The 8426-nt window shown below is 35.1% G+C and overlaps 1 long non-coding RNA gene across 1 annotated transcript; it reads right to left on the bottom strand.

Annotated features, from left to right (window-relative positions):
• Positions 1-4485: 4485 nt before the first annotated feature.
• Positions 4486-7481, bottom strand: LOC113773139. The gene is made up of 3 exons (XR_003468754.1): positions 7399-7481; positions 4684-4714; positions 4486-4569 (listed from the first exon to the last, which is right to left on the bottom strand). It is a non-coding gene; the product is annotated as an uncharacterized LOC113773139 (long non-coding RNA).
• Between the last annotated feature and the right edge of the window lie 945 nt (positions 7482-8426).

Here is an 8426-nt window from a genome sequence, read left to right as displayed (position 1 = left end):
CCTCAATAACACTGAGGTTGCAAAGCGATGGAGGTTCAATTGGCCCCATCCACAAGTACTTTATTGTATCTACAGTTTGGAGTTTCACCTCTTGAAGTTGACTGAAGCACCGAGGTGGAAGATTTCCATGACATATTTCTTGCAAACTGCATTCCACAAAATTCATACAAACCAAATCTCCAAAAACATGTGGAGCAACTAGGTTGGTGGTGGAATCAACAAGGCATTGGCATACTCCAGACACTAGTTGAAGCCTTTTCAAATTGGCAAATCCATCTTTATCCAAGTCACTCACAAGATTCCTCAAGCTTGACACATCATAAAGGTCCAAAGTGAGATTCTCAGCTCTCTTGACAATGCTGGTAACTGCAGGATCCAATGCTTGTTTTAACTGTTCATCCTGAGACAAATGAAGTTCGAAAGTCCTCCCAAATTGAAAGTCCCTACTGAGATCTCTCCAGCCCATATTATAAGCAGCTCCTTCAATGAGGAATCTTGACAACCTCTGAGCGGGAAATCCATGCAATAATTGGAGTAGGAGGTTAAGGTCATATACATGAATTTGGAGGCATTCAAGGTTGGAGAGTGATATGATCTCTTTAATGCATTCTCTTTCTTCTTCTTTATCTCTCCCCAGGTGCAGATGATAATCAGGTGCCAAATACAATTCTTCTAGTTTCTTCAAGCTTGACAGGATACCACGAGGCAAAGGTTGGAGGCTACGTCTAACCCTCAAGTCCAACAACTTTAAGTTACTCATCTGAGCAATTTTCCTTGGAAATTGATCGTCTTCAAGTGCGGACTGAAAGAAGCTCAAAATTTCCAACTGCGTCATATACCCAATCATGGATGAAGTTCCAGTGCGCAATGTGCAACCATCCAGGCACAGTGTGCGAATGCTCGCTAAATTTTGGGCAGGCCATAATACTGTAAATTCAATGTATGCATTGTTAATTTCCATGACCCTCAGAACTTCCATTCCCACGAAAGAATCTATTGATAGGTACAAAGTGTTTGATTGGAATACCAGACGCAACAGCTTAAGCCATGGACTCTTCTTGCCAAATGGAAGTAGTTGAACTGTGTAATCTTTCACTGTTAGAGAAATGGCCGTGTAAGGATGCCGTTCTTCAACTCTAGCATTCCTTACCAAAAATACATGGTCGTCTTTTGATGCAATTGACAAGCAAACATCTCGCACGACATTGTGCAATTTCACAGAGTCTTTTTGTTCGCCATCACTCACCAACAAATAGTACTTTTTGAGCTCATTAATAAGCATGTGTACTCTGTCTCTTGCATCTCCCAATGTCTCTCTATCCTGAAACAATTGTAACCCTTTCCCATACCTAACCAAACATTCAAGTGGAATACTATAATCTTCTGGAAACAAACTGCAAAGCAAAAGTAACGACTTAGCTTCAACACTTTCCAAATGATCATAGCTCCACTTAATGCTTGAAAACAACAGCCCTAAATCTGAAACTCCTATACGTATAGGTCTCTTCGATTGGTGTCTTCTTTAAGCTGTATTACGAGGCAATATTCCAGGATTCTGGTGTTGTGTGTTACTATCTTGATCGGACTCCTTTTGGCACAACCAATGATATGCAAGACGGACTCCTTTGCCATTTTCGTCATGCAACCTGGTGTGTGAGAGACATCCACTCAAAAGTGAGATCATTTCAGAAATCTCCGTACTAAACCTCTTTAAAAAGGATGCCGAGCTTCATTCCTTCGGCGTGCAACCCGGCACCGCCTCAAAATTTTGAGCTCCCATTCTTACTACAGACATTGAGAAAGGCGAAGATGTCAACTCCCACGTTCAAGTCCCTCTCTGCATTCACCCGCTAGCACATGGTATGCCTAGACTCTTAAAAATTCAACTTCTTCCTGAAACAATCATATAACAAGAATTCTCTTTTCACCATTGCTTAATCTCGTATACATTCTTTCAGCTCTCGCGCGATCAGTTTCCTCAGAAATTTTCAATCCTAACTGCTCGGCAAGTTGGTCTTGAACAGTTCTTGTGTTCGGAATTTGAGACAAATTTGCTTTGGCAACTTCATCAAACAACTTTTCAAACTTAACCTGGTCTGCGATTTGCTCTGCCAAAAAAGTCTTGCCCACACCAGGCATACCACAAATCGCGACTAGGCTTGTTTTATCTTGCTTTAGAGCTTCTATCACTTCCTTCATCTTTGACATCTGACTAACTAGGCCTTCCTTGGAGGATTGGGTCTGTTCACTAAAAGGCATCTTCCCTAATGGAGCTATGTACCCAACTTGATCAAACTTCCCCTCTCCTATAAGTTTCTGAGCAACATCTGTTCTTTTTGCAGCACGTCGGCCTAGCAAATAACGTGACTTCAAATTTGGAAGCCTAACGATATTAAAGCAATTCACCTCAACACTCTCCATACCCTGAGAAATAGTATATGCCTCTTTCTTTAGATCATCTACATTTTTCATCCAATCAGCAACAGTTGGTTTAATTTTTTCAGCATTATTTTCTGCTACATCTACCAATCGCTGAACTTCAGCTTGTTGTAGCCCAAGTCCGTTGATCTCATTGCTCAGAGTTTGAACGTTGCTCTTGTAGAAAATTAAATATTTGAATTGGCGCAAAATTGGGTTAACACACTTCTCTACAAATGGCCCCACAATGGAAAGAGCAACATCTTGGACGGCCATTACTGCAATAGTTCTGCTCAAATGCCTATAACTATGTTATTTGGGAAAAAAGGGATCTAATAAAATGCATTAAAAACAAGGAAAAACTTCATGGATATACAAATGAGGCAAGAAACAATGCATAAACTCGAAAAGAAAAAATGTTAGGCCGTTGGACTAAGTTTAATGAAATGTGTTTGGGAAAAGCAAAACGTAAGGTATACTTGTACTAGTTAAATTGTTCTCACCAACAAATATGTTTTGCATATTTTGTTGTCAATTTATGTAAAACTAGTTTAGAAAATACGTGATGTAGATTATGGTATTTTCACAGGTTTGACAAAAAAAATATCTTAATATGCTTAATAACCGATGAAATTTTGTGAAGATTGAATTCTTAGGGACAAAAATATCATTGTAGTAAATATGTTAGTCTTTGTAAAAAAAAAAAAGTGTCTATATGAAAAGAAAACTCAAAAGGCTATTTTGATAAATTTATTAATGCTTATATAAATGGTTTTAGGAGGATTATTAAGCTCAAACTGCCAAATTCTTTTACTTATTTTCTCAGAGTGCTGAGACTGTAAATCACTTTAAAACATTTCGAGTCTTCTGAGTAAATGGTTATTAATTTATGAGAATCTTAATGTTAATGGAATTATGATGAACATGAGATAGCTCAAGAAATTTAGAGTCCTAAGAAGAAAATCCGGAAGCTGGCATAAAGCAATGAGTTAAAAATCTCATTATAGGAAAAGTGCAAGTAAAATCACTGCAGCCCTAGAATTTGGAAATGCTTTAGGGCTATTAGACATGGAAATGAATTGAATTATCTGATACAAAAAAAAAAAATTAATAATGAATTCTTTTAGTCTAATCTACAAGTACACATTGTAGAAATGATGCTTGGTAAAAATGGTAAATATTATATTGGAAACTAACTACCAGTTGCTTTCTCGCAGTCGCAGCATATTGTAAAAACAATAGAAAAGCTCTTCATGAATGTTTATCACAAGTATGGTGTGTAATTTTTCCATAACTTCTAGATTGCAAGACTCCTCAAAAACCTCTCGTTGCAATTTTTCATGATCTTAATTTCTTATAAAGAGTTAAATTATGTTCATCATTGTATTGGTTGGTTTGCATTTATTTGAATGTTATAAAATAACTAGCAAGCTATAAAAATTTTGATGTATAAAGACATAAGATAAAAGGTCCAACGATCAAGAGAGAACTTTTAAAATTCTACCAACGTCAGATTTACAGTAGGAATCATGACTCCCTGACAATTAGGGATGGAAACCGTGTGAAGAGAGGAGGCAGAGTTATTTAAAAAAAAAGGGTTAATTACATTTACCACCCTTGAGATTTAGCCAAATTACTAAACAAAATCTTGAGATTTTGCCAAATAACAGTCTCAACCGTTGACTGTGCAAATGTTTATCCAAAAACCCCTGACGTCCAAAGCCGTTAGAGATGCATTTGATGTTCAGAAAAATATATTGTGCAAGCCAAAAATGCCCTTACAAAGGCACGTGCGGTCACCTGCCTATTTTTGGTTTCGCAAATACCCTTTTGGCATCTTTTACACACAAAAATGTGTCAAAATGCCTTTGGAGTTCAAGAATATCGATCATCTCTCTCAATCCCAGTGCTCAATACAGGCAGTTAAAAAAAATGACAGATTGAACCCCATATTAAATCTACAGATTGAAAGTGGAATTTCTACAAACTTCCTTTCTTCAATCAACCTTCATTTGTCTAGATCTTAGTTCACAATTTTATACAAAAAAAAATAAAAATGAATGCCTAAATTACACAAAGCAAAAATCACTTCGTTGTATTCCCAATCAAATTTCCTTCCAAAATATTATAAACTTCAAAAGTATGTACCATCTGATTGCATGCAAAAGTCAAATGATCAAAACAAAAAGAAAATTATGAGGCATAGAACCTGAATAGTAGTGGAGGAAAAAAAAATCTTCAATGCAACAAGGACTAAAAATTTACCTGTAGAGTATTATTTGTTCGATGCACAAATCTGTAAGAGAAAAATCAAACACAAGAGCATACAAATTTAAAATAAAAAATTAGACATCACGAATAGAAGAAAATCTAAAGAATCATAATAAAGCATGAATTTCTGGGCATGTAAAGTAGATCTTGCATTGGAGTGAAAGTAGAAGGGAAAAGTAAGATATAAGATAAAATCAAGAAATCAACTTTGGTCGTCAGAAAGTCTACTATGATTGAGGAGACTTTCATTTGCAGGATACTAGGAACTAAGAAATTTAGTGGGCTCTTTGAAAAAATAATTGGTAGGCCTTAATATGCATTAACTGCCACAAAAATTCTTTTTGTATCGTTCAAAAAAAAAATTGATACCCAACTAGTACATTGTGCTCCAAAAGACTCAAATGCAGTTGCAAAGTCAGGATTATGGGGAGAGGGCGGGTGTGCATGTGTAGGAAATTGTTATTTGTGAATGCTAGGACTTTTTTTGGAAGCTTCTTCATCCAAGATATCCAACTGTAACTTGAAGAAAAATATTTTTTTAATTAAAATTTTATATTAACAAGTTCATTTTTGTCACTGAACTTTTTGACAAAATAATAGTAACACTTAACTTAAAGAAACATAATAAAAGAGCTATATATAGTGCAATAAATCAAAATTGGCATTAAAATATTAAATAAATGTAAATACTCAATTCTCCATCTTCTTATTCTTACAATTTTAAGGGGAAAAAAATATAACTTTTAGTATTCTCTAATCATATCTCAAAGTGCAAAAAGGAAGTAAAGAGTTAACTAAATGTTGGTTTGAAATGTTTAGGAAAAGAATCTCTAAAATATGCCTTTTATTAGTTTTCTTGTTCTACACATGAAATATCACATAAATGTAGAATGAAGTACTTAATTTTGAAATTTGACTGATCAATAATGAAAATTAAAATAAAATATTTAATTGAAAGGCATGTTCAATTTAGCTAATAAGATATTTTTTCTAAAACCATAACAAAATTTTAACACTGCAATACTAAAACAATTAATAAGAAATAAGTTCAAAAATATTGAAAGATGAACAAAAGTTCAAATTTTCGTAAGGCAAAAGCTAGGTGAAGGGGCCACCCGGGGGGGGGGGGGGAGTGCAATAGAATTTTGTCAAAATTTTAGGGGGAGGGGAGGGGGTTGCAAAGGATAGAGTTTAATACAAATTACAAAAATTTCCTGGAGCTAAAAGAAAATTTCAAACTTAGGGGCGGTTACCCCTACCCCCAGGTCCCCTATCCCCTCCGCCCCTGCTCAAATGACTCTCAAATTATTAAAAAGCCTTCAAAACAAGGAATTGAAACCTAGAGAATAGTAACCTAATGACCGCTTTATATATATAGAGAAATCAATTTGGAGTGAATTGAAATTTGGAAAGAAAAAAAATTGCTTCTCTACCAAATTAATTTTCTATCGAACTCTACAAGCAGAAAATTATCTTTTTCTTATATTCATATCCTTACTTTCCCAGTGATCTTCTCATGGCTCATTAAAAAAAAAATGTGTGTGCATGTATGTACTTAATGGTTATTATTGTAGTACGGATTATTACTTTATCATGATCGGCATGAATTGATTGAAGTAGAAAAGCATTCATTTGATCAAATCTACCTCTTTTTAATGAAGTTTAACATAATTTCAAAAACCCTGAAAATTTCACCTAGCACCCATCTAATTTTGAGAATTGCATTGACATCCCTTTGGGCTTTTTGATAACAAATCTACCACCATTAGAAAAAGTGGCTAAAAAAGTTGAAAGTAAATTATGACAACAAATATTATTCCCAAGTTATCCTTGGAGTTGGACCTCCCACAGGAATATATGTCGAGTAATTAACTTTAAAAAATGAAATTAAAAAAGCAAGAGAAAGTGGAAAATCATCCCACACTTTTAGTAGATTAAGTCTCAACTGATAAAGGCCAATATATGACCGTTGCTAGTCCAACATTCAGTTTAGGAGCAAGATAAGAAGACTGGTGATAGACCGGAAGTGGTAGCTGTGGTCATAAAGCAAGAATAAGAACTCCAAAAAGCCAAAACAATCCTTACTTTGTTCCTTAAAGTGCAAGATCATTTTAGTACAAAAATAAAAAAAAAAAGTAAAGATATCTTGCAAAATCACTTCTATTTGAAGAACTTGTTTCTCTAAGTGTATTAAAATAATTCGGGCCTTCTGATTATGACATTTTGTCACATTAGATTGAGAACGGAGGTCAACGTAATTTTCAGAATTAGAGGGGTATTAGATGAAAATGTTAGAAATCTTAAAGGAGGCCAATGAAATTATTTATTGTTAAAAACCTTTTCATTTGAATGTCAATGTGTAAGTAATCATGAAAACACATACGTAAGTAAGGGTCTATATGTGAGCATGCACCTCCGTACACAAAACCTTAAAAAAAAGTTGGTTCTACACCGAAAGACCGGATGTAATACAATTGTGCATGTACTCAAACCTAAACAAATCCATTAGTTTAAAAGAAAATGGTGAAAATTGTGGGATTTAATGACTTCAACAGACAAATCAATTAGTTTCTACTCATCAATTGATCAAAAGCATCCAAAAAAATTGAATCATTTTTATCGACCTAATAGATTTAGAAGTGTGTAAAACAATGTTGTGATGGCTTGATAGATGAACCAAAGGAGAGATTGAAAGATAAAAACACAGACCTCTTTTTGTTTGGTTGATTGAAAACTTCCACACAGAGTGTTGCTGAGAGATATAAGTTCAATAGTGAGTAGGTAAAATGATGGACAACGAATTTGTAGCTGAGATGGTTAAGAAACTACAGTGAACATCTGGGCAATTTATAGGGGACGGAAATGGTACCTTGCTTGTAGCTGGAAATGGGAATCCCGTTTTTGGTAAGTAGTTACTGCACTATATTTTATGTTCCTTGAATTGGTTTTTTGCCAAAGCTGAAGAAAATCAGACTTTTGCGTAAATAAATCTAGATCCCCGAACAACCTTCAAAAGCCGGCAACTTTTGAAGGCGTCCAGGGGACTTATCTACCCAAATCCCAACCCCCCAAGTTCGATGTGGGATAGAAAACCCCACAGGGTGCCCCGCTACTAAGAGATAAAGACCTCCCAAGCCCCTCGAGAAGAGTTTTTTGTCTTTTGCCAAAGCTGAAGAAAATCAGACTTTTGCGTAAATAAACCTAGATCCCCGAACAACCTTAAAAAGCCGTTATGTTCCTTGAATTGGTACCCATCACTTTTACGCTTTTCCCTGTCACTTTTACTGTTGCAAGGGAAATGAAGTTCCACAACGACTATTATGGAGACAAGTCAAGAATCAAAGCCTCAAAAAGTAATATTCAAAACACTGTGGTGAAGCAAAGAATGCTTCTGGCAATTTCGTTAGCCCCACAATCGCTAGATCTCATTCTGAAAAAGGAATGTTGAAGATGCAAAAGGCAAACTTGGAGTTAACATGTGAAAGACAATAATTTCTTACTTGTTATATTCATTGTTCAACATATCCACGTCTAATATGTAAAACATACAGCAGGAGAACTAAAGTTCGGGATTTGGATGGACAAGAATATTTATAAGGATGTACACTGAAGGAGCACTCTTATATTTTTTTTGTAAAAAAATTTGAGGGACTAAATCTAATGTTTACAAGGAAATAAGTGAAAAATTTTAGTATTTTATGGGGATATAGAAGGACTTTTAAAATCTTGGGAGGGCA

Source organism: Coffea eugenioides, chromosome 6, assembly GCF_003713205.1.
Source record: "Coffea eugenioides isolate CCC68of chromosome 6, Ceug_1.0, whole genome shotgun sequence".
Lineage (NCBI taxonomy): Eukaryota > Viridiplantae > Streptophyta > Magnoliopsida > Gentianales > Rubiaceae > Coffea > Coffea eugenioides.
Note: the sequence above shows the minus strand (reverse complement) of the source record. Positions and strands in the feature narration are given on the sequence as shown.